General features: G+C 34.3%; 1 non-coding gene across 1 annotated transcript; it reads right to left on the bottom strand.

Annotated features, from left to right (window-relative positions):
* Positions 1-2,424: 2,424 nt before the first annotated feature.
* On the bottom strand, positions 2,425-2,531 carry LOC139856452 (small nucleolar RNA R71). Its single transcript, XR_011761934.1, has one exon. It is a non-coding gene; the product is annotated as a small nucleolar RNA R71 (small nucleolar RNA).
* Between the last annotated feature and the right edge of the window lie 10,416 nt (positions 2,532-12,947).

The raw sequence follows: 12,947 nt of genomic DNA, 5'->3' as shown, positions 1-12,947 counted from the left end.
TTTATTTTTAATATATTGTAATAAGTGTTGGGAAAAAAAATACATGCATTTTTTTTTTTCAATTGTCAATATATCAATTTTTTTTCAGCAACGATCTAACAAACTAGCTTTTGCTTAATCTCGTTATAGTAGTTATCCATCTCCCGTAGTAACGTTCCAGTGTGTTACAATCCATACTATTTTTAGCAATTATGTCATATGCCTATTGTCATATCAACCGTTTACTATTTAATTATAGTAGTATACCTATCAACTATAATTAAATACATCGTTAGGTGCATGTTGTAATTAATTCCCATTAAAAATAATGGTTATTGATCTCTGTAAGCATAAAAAAAAAAGTTTTGTCATTGCATTCCCACTAGGGAGATTATATAAAAAAAAAAAATTTGACCTGGAATACATTTAACTAAAACCCGTTTTATAATTATGGACCTAATTAATACACTATTATCAAACAAACGGTTTTAGTTTAAATGATTGATACTTTTATTATTTTTATCCTTTGTTTTATAGTGATGATTAAAGTTTTAAAAAGTCGTATTTATTAAATACTTCAGGGGTATATTATGTAACTTATAATTAATAATTTCTATCATGTCGCTTTCATGTGAATAGTAAATTAATTAATTTTAAAAAAAACAAAACAAAATAACAGTTAAAATGAATCCAGTTCCATCATTTGGTAATACATTTTAAATCCATTATCGACTTATCGTAAACATTAAATATTTAGAGTATAAACTTTATGACACTTTAGAGACCCTTATAATGGAATTTCACTATTATAGTAACAATATTAATTATAAACTCAATAAATTATTATAAACGTATTATTAAATGTAGAACTATTATAAGCAACTATTATTAAACGTATTATTCTTAAGTTTGGAAAAAGTTTGAGAACTATTATAAACGTATTTAATATATAAATGTAGATTGTAACTATCAGTTTGTGACTACAGTTGGTCTCAATATTAAATATAGTTTATTTGACAGTTGTAGAACTATAATCAAGTTTGTGACGTATTGTTTATATATTTATATTATTATTATATATTTTCAATCTCATGTTTATAATGGTTGTTTATTCTTAGAAAAAAACAATTAATAAAAAAAAATTTTAATTAAAAAAAATATATTTTTAAGATTTTGTCTATAAAATAAAAAAAAAATATTTTTATTTTAAGTTTTATTACCTTTAGATTTTTAGACTCTAGTTACAATTTTTAGTATTAAGTTTAGTTTTGCCATAGTTATTTTTATTTCTAGAATTTTTAGGTTTGCCGTAAAATCCCTTAAGTGCTTATTCCTTAGACTAAGATTTATGTGCTTTAGAATTTTGCGACGCAGTTTTTCGCGCTACTTTCTTATTTTTATTTTTCGACGCCTAGTTTTCGACCTTTTATTTTTCGATTTTTTTCGACGCGTTTTTTTTCTTTCTTATTTCTCGCTATTCTAGTTTTAGGATAAGATTTTTATTCTACTTCTTATCTAAATTTCTTAAAACTACGAAAATTTATTTTAAGTGGTTAAATTGATAGACATCAAAATTTTCTGGTTCGTAGTAATAGTTGGATTTGTACGTGGACCGGGTTATTGGAGCCAAACAGTACTCAATTATATTGAGACCAAACGAATCCTGCCCCTCTGCTGCATCTTTTGGCTATTCGAAACGTGGGCAAAATCAGAAAAGTCTATTAATTTGATAACTTATATAATTTTTCGTTCCTTTTAAAAACTAATAGGATATTCAGTGAATGCACCGAGTAAAACGTTCACCACCTTTCATACGTTCACCACCTATAACTCGATCAAGACATCTAGCCAATATTGTCGCCGTTGATTTTTTTTAGAATCATCATCTAGTCGACCAAGAACTCCAACTCAAATTTCCGATAATCCATCTTTTGAACCCGACCTCACAATTGAGAATCCGGAGAATATTAAGGGACAATTCCAAGATCCAGAACCACTAATCATTCCTCCTGAACCACAAACCATTAAATCAGAATTTTCTAGTGATTCGTATTCAACAAATTCAATTATGGAAAATCTGGAACCTCTAAGTATGGAAGACCGAATGAGAGCCACACGCACGGGCCAAGGTCACGCCATTATTAAGCCAGACATTAATGCGCCAGATTATGAAATCAAAGGACAAATCCTACACATGGTAACTGCCAATATAGTGGTGCGCCGAAGGAAGATCCAAACGAACATCTTCGTACGTTTAATAGGATCTGTACACTATTCAAAATCCGAGAAGTTGAGGATGAACAGATCTATCTCATGTTGTTTCCCTGGACTTTAAAGGGAGAAGCCAAAGATTGGTTAGAATCGTTACCTGAAGGGGCGATTGAGACATGGGATGTTTTAGTTGAGAAATTTCTTAAAAGATTCTTTCCGGCATCTAAAGCCGTGAGACTTCAAGGAGAAATTGTTACATTCACACAAAAGTCAAATGAAACTCTATATGAGGCGTGGACAAGATTTGAAAAGTTGTTGAGAGGATGTCCTCAACACGGTTTAGACACTTATCAAATAGTACAAATATTCTACCAAGGTGTCAACGTTGCTACACGAAAAGACATCGACATAACAGCTGGTGGTTCCATTATGAAGAAAACCGCAACTGAAGCTTACAAAATTATTGATAACACAGCCTCCCACTCTCATGAGTGGCACTAAGAGAAAGATATATATCGTTCATCTAAAGCGGCTAGAGCCGATTCTAGCCATAACTTTGATTCCGTTTCCGCAAAAATAGATGCTTTCGAGAGACGAATGGAAAAGATGAATAAAGATATTCACGCAATACGAATCAGTTGTGAGCAATGCGGTGGACCACACTTAATGAAAGACTGTCACATTGAACAAACGATGGAACAACGTGAGAATGTTGTCTACATGAACCAAAGGCTGGAAAATAATTATCAGAATAATTATCAACCGCCAAGGCCAAACTTCAATCGAAATCAAAACATTCTTTACAATCCAAAAGGACCCGACAATAACTCGTATAACCAACAAGGTCCGAATAACCAACCAACTCAAAACAACACTTTCAATCAACAAAGACCCAGCTTGTATAAACCACCACAACAAACCGAAGAGAAAAAGTCAAATCTAGAAGAAGTGGTATTTAAGCTAGTTGAATCTCAAACACAATTTATTGAAACTCAAACCCAAACGAACGAGAGGTTTGATCAGTCATTTAGAACTCAACAAGCTTCCATTTTGAATCTAGAAAACCAAGTAGGTACTCTTGTTAGATTGATGAGTGAAAGGGAACAAGGAAAGCTACCAAGTGATGCTGAAGTAAATCCTCGGAATGAAAATGTTAACATGGTGTCAACAAATTCTGAAAAACCAGCTCCAGAAGATGGGAAGGTTTTAGATGTGAGTAACAATGAAGAAGTTATAACACCACCACCACCACCCGAGTATGAAAAGCCAGTGGTGGCACCATATAAACCACCCATCCGGTTTCCAAGAAAAGGAGTTGAGTATGAGCAAGTAATGGGTAATAAAGTTTGTGATACCTTTGGAAAGAAGAAGAAGAAGAATAAGAAAGTACAAGAAACAAAAACTATAAAGATAAACCCGATGAATACAGTTCCACCAAATCCTCCACCTAGGGTAGGTGATCCGGGTGAATTTATTGTTCCTTGTCTACTTAGTGACTGTGTCATGTATGATGCACTAGCAGATTTAGGTGCAAGTGTGAGTGTTATGCCTCTTTCATTATATAAGAGATTAGGTGTAGGTGAGTTAACTCCAACGGATATGAGTTGTCGACTCCTTGATCAAACCATTAAGCACCCAGTTGGAATTGCTGACAACCTACCCGTTCAAGTAGGTAATTTAACCTTTCTAGTCGAATTCATTGTCATTGACATAGAAGAGGACTCAAACGTTCCTCTAATTTTAGGTCGACCATTCTTAGCGTCCACCGGGGCGTTATTTGATGTAAGAAACGGTAGAATGACACTTAGTAATGATGAGAAATCGATCACCTTTATGATTCGAAAGTCTAAAACTCCACCAACCAAAACCGTTGAACCAGCAAAAACGATTGGTAAGAACCATATTGTTTTACCAACTCCAACGGTAGTGCTTAGCAATAATGAAAAGCCTAAGTGTGGGGAAAATGAAGTAACACCTAATGATGACTTGATAATAAAGAACCCCATAGTTGATACGAAATTAAATGACCCCGTTATTAACAGTTCAATGAAGAAACTTTTTAAACGGGTTATTGATGCTAAAAATAAGGGGAACTTTAAGTTATATAACCGGTTAGTATCCAATCTGTCGCCTAAAGAAAAGGCGAAGCTAGTTGAATTTGTGGATATTACGGAAAAAGCTGGTCACTGGCTTAAAGCAAAAGTCACAGATATGCAAGTTGATTATGGTCCAAGTGAAATTGACGATGAAGTTAATCACAATTTCGACACTACATCTACCTAAGTGTGGGGAGATTCAAATATTCTAAAAAGAAAATGCTGTCTAGAGTTAGTTGTTCTGTTCTCGTGTAGTTCCGAGAATGGAATCCGATTGGTCTTTTCCGCTAGCAGACACTAAAGAACTAGTTTTCTCCCTCCATTCTGAATTTTTTTTTTATTTTTTTTAGGTTTTATATGAAATTAGTATGCTTTTTAAAACTTAAGTTTTGTATGAATTTAAAAACAAAAATTTACTTTATTTCATTAAGTTGAAAAAAAATGATTTCTAAAATTCGTCGTGAGTTGAAGACTAGGTCGTTGAGCCGAAATTGCTTTACCCAAAGATGGGGCGACAAATTTTGTTATTATTATTTTTAATTTTATTGATCTAAAGTATGCAAAAAAAAAAAAAATTTATTATATAAATTTTTGAACGTGGGGTAATATACTCAAGTTCAAAAATATGTATATATATGTTTGTATTATATGTTATGAACAAAACAGGGTAAAACAGCGCACTTTTAAAGACTAACATTAAGTTCAGCAAAAGCTACTAATTTTGACGATAAGACGCAAAACATATGTGAAATTACAACAAATGGAATGAAAGATGAGGCGCGCCATCTATCATTCGATGAGCTTAGAATTTACAAACTGGGTATTTTTAATCACTTTCCTACACTAATCACCCTCATGAATTTATAATTATAGTCTGATTTCATGCAAATGAGGGCATTGCATGATCTCAAGTGTAGGGAAGGGTTATAAATTCTCTTGGGTTTACACTTAGTTTAAATGCCAAATTTTGTGAAAAATTGAAAAATTTTCAATTAAATGAACTCAAAATCATGTTTATACATATTTATAAACGATAAAACTAGGTGTTAATGCCGAAATTATTGTTACCCTAAAAAGAGGACATAAATTGAGAAACAACCCAAAACGCTTGAATTCATTTAAAATGGAATAGAAGAGAATAAAAAGGCAAAGAAAAGAATAAATAAAAGCTAAGTGTGGGAAGAATTACCAAGTTCTTTAAAACATATATCACATATTTTTGTATAAGATTATTGCAGGTACTTTTGTTTTGAACGATACTAATCAGTTTTACCCGATTTATTGTAATACTTTTGAAAGAAAGATGGATCTACACGATGAATCAATTCCATCATTAAAAGGAAGTAAAGTCTTCCGAAAAAGACACACGCTTCTTGATTTAGGTCAAGAAGTTGTCGTCCAGACCAGCTGTAGGTTGACGAAAAATCTAGAAAAGTCATCTCTAAAATCAGCAGGAAATCCACGGACCTCAGCATCAAACAGGGTCGCCAAGTGGTCAGATTTATCCTAACCATGAGAAGGATTTATCTCGTACTGTAACGACCCGCACTTTTCCGATCGTTCTATACTTATGAGATTAATATTTACATAAATTAAACCTTACCAACATGATAAGCAATCCAAATTGTTGAGACTTATGTTTTTGAAAAGAGTTTTACACAACGTTTGACCGTCTAGTTTGACCGATGATATCACGAACTATACAATATATGATAATTATACATACATATTTAACATGATCTAAGGATGTTTTAATATCTCATTTTGTATTAATAACAAAAAGTCATAAGTATATTTTGAAACTACTAACTTAAGTTTTCAAAACAATAACCTACGTAACGTTATTTGACATAAATACTGATGATTTATAATGTTTATACATATATCGTATAAGTAATGTATTTAATCATTTTTAAAGGGCTTTTATACATAAAACAATATAAGTATATTTACAAAAGATAGTTATATTTGAATTCTCGTTCCGTTTCCTCAATAATCCTATACGTATATCTAGGGTACTATACACAGCTTCTAGAAGTATTTACTATTGGTATATACCAATAGAAATCTTCAATTATTGGAATAATATGTCATTCATGACATAATAAATTTTAACTTATCTTAGATATTTTCACTAAAAACCAAATTTTCAAGCCTATAAATAAGCACCATTTCTAACTCATTTTTACACATTCATTTTCCAAATTTTACTTCCAATTTTCACACACACTTGCAAGAACTCTCTCAACTTTTATTTTACTACTTCTTTCCAGCAACTTTACATTTTAAACTTGAGGTAAAAACTCTACTTCAACTCTTTTTCAATTCATATATTTAAAGCTATATATATAAGAGTTTATAAACTAGAACATAGTTTGAATGATTTCAAACTTGTTCGCAAACTAAATAGATCCTTCTAACTTAACTTTTAAAATACTTCAAGACCTGTAACATATCTTAATTATATGCTAACTTAACAAGGTATAACTTGGTTTTTCAAAGAACACCTTAAAAACTGAATTTACGACGTCGGAGTGCAACCGGGGGCTGTTTTGGGTTGGATAATTAAAAACCATCTTAAACTTTGAATTGGAGGTTTATTTTCTGGAAAAATGATTTTTACTATGAATATGATAACACATAAAAATTTCATGATTTAACTCAAAGTATAAGTATTTTTAGAAAAATAATCATTTGAGGTTGTTTACATGATGGAAAATGATTAACTTCATAAGTTTCACTAAAGTTTGACCTATGCCGTGTGATTTTGAATACAAACTAAGGTATTTAAAGTTCATAGTCTTAAATAGGGACTCGATCCAAGGAGATGGCAAGTTGAATCAACGAAAACGGAGTTGTAACGAAGAAACTATGACCGAAACAAAATCGGATATCCAAGACTAGTTTAGCCACGAAAATAATTGGGAAAAAATTAAATAAATCACATCTTTTTAAGTTAACATGATATTTTATATATATGTACTTATAATTCAATTTTATATGGTTCAGGATCACCCGTAAACAACACGAGAAGATTAATCATAAGATCCCATGATTGTACGCAACACGTCATTTGACAACACCGGTACTTTATGTACGCAACACGTCATTTGACAACACCGGTACCATGGGTCAAGATTAATCTCGACCAATACATATACGATGGGGTTTTATTTATTTCGTTGGGGGTTTTATTTATTTCATTGCGGGTATATTAAACATCTAAAAATGAACCATTAAAATTGAATTACTAACAACGAACTGCTAACTACGGACTAAGGAATTATTCAAAGTATTAAAAGTATAACAAGTATATATATGTGATGTTTGTTTAAAAAGAAAAGGTATTGATATATTATATATGGATAGGTTCGTGATATCAACCGGAGACCAAGTCAAATTATATATATATCTTCAAGACGAAAGTGAGTATATAGTCCCACTTTTAAACTCTAAATATTTCGGGATGAGAATACATGTATTTTATGTTTTACGTTATGGACACAAGTAACTGAAAAATATATTCTACGTTGAGTTGTACCACTGGCATACTTCCCTGTAGCTTGGTAACTGTTATTTACAGCGGTATTGTAAACGCGAATCCTGTTGATAGATCTATCGGGCCTGACAACCCCAACCGGACTGGACGACCAGTATTCAACGGTTGCACAGTACTTCGTTTCGTGACTACACTTGGTACGGTGTAGTAAGATTTCATAATAAAGGGAATATGCGACGTGATTAAATGTTAAGTATGGTTACCAAGTGCTCAACCACTTAGAATATTTTTATTAAACTGTTTATATACGAAATCTTGTGGTCTATATATATATATATTGCTGCCGGCATTAAACCTATATCTCACCAACTTTATGTTGACCTTTTAAAACATGTCTATTCTCAGGTGATTACTAAAGCTTCCGCTGCATTATGTTGAATTTGAGCAGGATCTTGCGTACGCATATTTGTGTCAAAAATAAAACTGCATACCCAAGGATTTGTGTTGTAAAATATGCTCGAAATCGTGTTGTTATCATTATATGTAAAGTTTGTAAGTCGAAGATTATCGCTAAACGATAATCATCTTTTTATTGTCTAAAGCTTGTAACAAAAATAATGGTTATGGTTTGTAATGTATAATATATGCAGTTTCTCTTTTAAAAATGTCGCATATAGAGGTCAATACCTCGCAATGAAATCATACGTTATCTAACACGTTCTTATGGTTAAGGACGGGTTATGACATGTGGTATCAGAGCGGTGGTCTTAGCAAACCAGGTTTGCATTAGTGTGTCTAACCGATAAGTCATTAGGATACATTAGTAAGTCTGGACTTTGACCGGGTCTGATTTAAAAACCATTGCTTATCATTGTTGGTTAAAATTTATTTGTAAATATTATGTAGTACTAATGGGTTAGTTGTTGTATGATAGATGTCGGGCTCAAAACTTGTTATCACATTCAGCGACTCCGAACCAGAATCTTCAGATGGTGTTCCAGTCATTAACCTATCCGATGATGAAAATGATATCTTTGGGGAAGACTCACAAATTCCGGATGAACCAACTATAGAGAACCCGGAAAGTGAACCCGAGGAGGAAAGTGAACCCGAGGAGGAAAGTGAACCCGAGGAGGAAAGTGAACCCGAGGAAGAAATACAGGAAATTACAAAAGACGAGTTCGAACTAGGAAAGAAACGAAAGGCTAATGAATTAGAAAATTCAAATCCCGAGTTTAGTAAGGATGATGTGGCACCAATTCCACTAGACACTACCACCCCTATTCCCGCTATTCCTATTCGTGCTGTCCCGGCATCCAGTTCTTCAGCCCCACAGCCAAAATATAGGCAGACAGCTAGGATAAGCGTTAGGCCATTCCTTGAACCTAAACGTCCTAGAAAATAGACCAAACGATGCGCTGCCGTATTAAACCATGGGATCATATAATGTTTTGTATAATATTATTAGTGTGGTTTGCTTAATGTTCGATATAAGATAAGCATATGTAAAATAGTGAAGTGTGAAATGCAATAATTTTCCATGGTTAAGTATTATTTAGATGGTAGTAATTGATTCTGTACTAAGCTATTAAGTATGGACATTAACGGGTAGGTACTACCCTAGATATAATTATAAAATGCTAATAAGAAGAAAAGGCTTTTATAATAATACCTGGTTCATATTATTAATAAGCTATAATGTACTGTAAATATACACTACATCTATAATATTCCATGTAAATAATTATTTTCTTTTCATTCTTATAGAAGAATATGGCGCGATTGAACCGAATGACGGAACAAGAAATCCAGGAACTCATCAATCAACGAGTGAACGACAGAATGTTATGGGTCGAGGCTGCAAGAGGTGCTGCAGTTAACCCAAATCTTCGTGTGGGATGCACTTACAAAACTTTTCAAGCTTGCAAGCCCTCATCATTCAGTGGAACAGAAGGACCAATCGGTTTAACCCGGTGGATAGAAAAGATGGAGACTGTGTTTAAAATCAGTGGTTGTGTTGAAAAGGACATGACCAAGTATGCATCGTGCACTTTACAAGATAGTGCACTCACGTGGTGGAAAAATTATGTGAAGGCTGTAGGAGGAGATGTAGCTTATGATACTCCGTGGGAAGAATTCAAAACAATGTTAATCAACGAATATTGTCCAAGGAACGAGGTTAGGAAGTTGGAAGATGAGTTACGAAGTCTGAAGGTTATTGGTACTGAAATCACCAACTACAATCAGCGATTCATGGAATTAGTTTTGCTATGTCCTGAATTGGTTCCAACCGAAGAACGAAAGATTGAAATGTACAAAGATGGTTTGCCCAAAAAGGTCAAGGCAAATGTTACAGCATCGAAACCTAAGACAATTCATGAAGCTATAACCATGGCAAACGAGCTAATGGATCAGGTCATCATGGATAAGAAAGTATCCAATACTGATGTGAAGGTATCAGGTAACAAAAGAAAGTGGAATGGAAATTATGATCGAGGTAACCAACAACAATCTTTTAAGAAACAAGAAAACACGCAAGGTGCGGGTAGTGGTTTAAGCTTTGGTTATAAAGGACAAAATCCTTTATGCAACCGATGCCACAAACATCACTCTGGTTACTGTAATGTGGTATGCAACAAATGTAATCGAAAGGGTCATCTTGCTGAAGATTGTAGGGCTCTCGTTACAAATACAAATGGTACCAAGACTCCTGCCACCAATGCAAATAGAACTGCTTTGGCTACCATTACTTGTTTTGGGTGTGGAAAACAAGGTCACTATAAGAGCCAGTGCCCGAATCCAGAGAAGAATATTGGACCTGCACGTGGGAGAGCATTTGTTATTAATGCTAGAGAGGCATGTGAAGACCCGGAGCTTGTTACGGGTACGTTTACCATTAATAACTTATCCGCATCTATTATATTTGATACTGGTGCTGATAGAAGTTACGTGTGTAGAGACTTTCACGCTAAATTGAATTGTTCATCATTACCTCTAGATGCTAAGTACATGATTGAGTTAGCTAATGGTAAACTAATTAAAGCCGATAAAATTTGCCGTGATTGTAAAATAAATTTAGCCGGAGAAACATTTAAGATTGATTTGATACCCGTAGAATTAGGAAGTTTTGATGTAATAGTCGGCATGGACTGGATGTCCAAAATAGGAGCTGAAGTTGTGTGCGCCAAGAAGGCAATTCGCATTCCTCGTAAGGATAAAACGCCAGTAATGATTTATGGAGAGAAGGGTAAATCAAAGCTAAAACTCATTAGTTATTTGAAAGCTCAAAAGTGCTTGAAGAAAGGGTGCTATGCTATCTTAGCACATGTTAATAAAGTCGAAAAGAAAGAAAAAGAGAAGTGCATCAATGACGTGCCTGTGGCAAGAGATTTTCCTGAAGTATTTCCGGAAGAGTTGCCGGGATTACCTCCATTTAGATCTGTAGAATTTCAAATAGATCTTGTACCAGGAGCTGCACCGGTTGCCCGTGCTCCATATAGACTTGCACCGTCCGAGTTAAAAGAACTTCAGAGTCAGTTAAAAGAATTACTGGATCATGGATTCATACGACCAAGTACTTCACCGTGGGGAGCTCCGATTCTATTTGTTAAAAAGAAAGATGGATCTTTTAGGATGTGTATAGATTATCGTGAATTAAATAAGTTAACTATCAAAAATCGGTATCCACTACCGAGAATTGACGACTTATTTGATCAACTCCAGGGATCATGTGTTTATTCGAAAATCGACCTAAGATCGGGCTATCATCAACTACGTGTCAAAGAAGAGGACATTCCGAAAACTGCTTTTCGGACACGTTATGGTCATTACGAATTTTTGGTCATGCCGTTTGGATTGACGAATGCGCCAGCTGTATTCATGGACCTCATGAATCGAGTTTGTAGTCCGTATTTAGATAAGTTTGTTATCGTTTTCATTGATGACATTCTTATCTATTCCAAGAGTGAGCAAGAGCATGAGCAGCATTTAAGGTTGATATTAGAGTTGTTGAGAAAAGAACAGCTATACGCTAAATTTTCTAAGTGTGCTTTCTGGTTGAAAGAAGTGCAATTTCTTGGCCACGTTGTTAGTAGCAAAGGAATTCAGGTTGATCCAGCAAAAATTGAAGCCATTGAAAAATGGGAGACTCCTAAAACACCAATGCAGATACGCCAATTTTTGGGTTTAGCCGGTTATTATAGAAGGTTTATTCAAGATTTTTCTCGAATAGCTAAGCCGTTGACAGCATTAACGCAAAAAGGGAAGAAATACGAATGGACCTCGGAGCAGGAGAACGCATTTCAATTACTGAAGAAGAAGTTAACTACGGCGCCTATTTTATCGTTACCTGAAGGGAACGATGATTTTGAAATATATTGTGACGCTTCGCGACAAGGTTTTGGTTGTGTTCTTATGCAACGAAAGAAATTTATTGCATACGCATCTCGACAATTGAAGATTCACGAGCGAAATTATACGACGCATGATCTAGAACTGGGAGCAGTCGTGTTTGCGTTAAAGATATGGAGACACTACTTATATGGGGTTAGATGCACTGTGTTTACTGATCATAAAAGTCTTCAACATATTTTTGATCAGAAACAGCTGAACATGAGGCAACGTAGGTGGGTCGAGTTAATAAACGACTATGATTGTGAAATTCGTTATCATCCCGGGAAAGCGAATGTGGTGGCTGACGCACTAAGCAGAAAGGAACGAGAACCAATTCGAGTACGAGCGATGAACATAAAAATTCGCATGAATCTCAACTCACAAATCAAAGAAGTTCAACGAGAAGCACTTACTAAAGAAAATATAGGAAATGAAATAATGAAGAAGTATGAGAAGCAACTCGTTATACGGGAAGATGGAATTCGATATTTTGCAAACCGTATTTGGGTACAGAAGTTGGGTGGATTAAGGAAGTTGATATTGAACGAGGCACATAAGACAAGATACTCGATACATCCTGGAGTTGGAAAGATGTATCAAGATCTTAAGACACATTATTGGTGGCCTAACTTAAAGACAGACGTTGCAACATATGTTGGGGAGTGTTTAACTTGTTCCAAGGTCAAGGCAGAACACCAGAAACCATCAGGGTTACTTCAACAACCAGAAATCCCAGAATGGAAATGGGATGGTATTACCATAGATTTCAT

The sequence above is a fragment of the Rutidosis leptorrhynchoides genome, chromosome 6, assembly GCF_046630445.1.
Source record: "Rutidosis leptorrhynchoides isolate AG116_Rl617_1_P2 chromosome 6, CSIRO_AGI_Rlap_v1, whole genome shotgun sequence".
Lineage (NCBI taxonomy): Eukaryota > Viridiplantae > Streptophyta > Magnoliopsida > Asterales > Asteraceae > Rutidosis > Rutidosis leptorrhynchoides.
Note: the sequence above shows the minus strand (reverse complement) of the source record. Positions and strands in the feature narration are given on the sequence as shown.